This window comes from Bison bison, unplaced genomic scaffold (assembly GCF_000754665.1).
Source record: "Bison bison bison isolate TAMUID 2011002044 unplaced genomic scaffold, Bison_UMD1.0 scf7180017864516, whole genome shotgun sequence".
NCBI lineage: Eukaryota > Metazoa > Chordata > Mammalia > Artiodactyla > Bovidae > Bison > Bison bison.
Genome location: NW_011495069.1, coordinates 2442238 through 2443086, shown reverse-complemented (window position 1 = coordinate 2443086; position 849 = coordinate 2442238).

The window sequence follows — 849 nt, the reverse complement described above, 5'->3', positions numbered from 1 at the left end:
GCCTTTCCTTTGGCCCCAACTACCGGCAAACCACACCCAAGCAGCAGCCCCAGCATCTGGAGGAGTTTCAGGAGGCCGGTGGTTGCCACAGTAACAAAGGGTGAGGGGCTCCTTGTTGACAAATTGCTTCCCCACCCCCACTCCCCCGGCCAGCAGCCCAGCCTTTGGCCTCCGGCCCTGACCTCTGTTTTCCTGGGGTTCCCGGAGTTACAGGCTGCTGTCCGCCAGCTGGGTGAGGACCTCGGAAACGCTGAAAATGTGCCCTTGTCCCCGGGTACCGGCCACCACCACCCCCACACTCCGCCCTCCGCCCTCCGTCCCGCGCCCCAGGCCACGCCGAGGCGGCCAGCTGCCCCCTCTGCTGCGTCTTGTAAAAGATCCGAACCGCCCCGCCCAGGCAGCGGGGCGGGCAGGTGGCCGGCAGCACGGCCCAGTTGTCCAGGCCGCCTCGCGGGGGTGGAACTCAAGGAAACTGAGCCCCCGGGAACGCCGACTCCCCTGCCCCTGACTCAATTCCAGGGGGACGACCCCCAGCCCGGCCCCGGGGGGCAGGCAGAAGGTGGGGGGAGGCTTTCGCTCCTTTTCCCGGGTCTAGGAAACTGTTCCCGGACTCCGCTGGGGGCCCCGGGCCTCCGATCCGGTGGGGGGAATGTCTGAATTCGAGGGTGGGGGGCACCAGGGAGACGCACAGACACGGGGAGACAGAAAGAGCGAGCGAGAGACTCCAACAGCGGGGCAGGCGAAGGGCGGGGGGCAGACAGAAAGGCAGGCACCAGCCCAGGGAAACGGGCAACGGGCAGAAGGGGAGAAAAAGAGAGAAGGGGCAGATCCGGAGGGCGAGGGGAACGG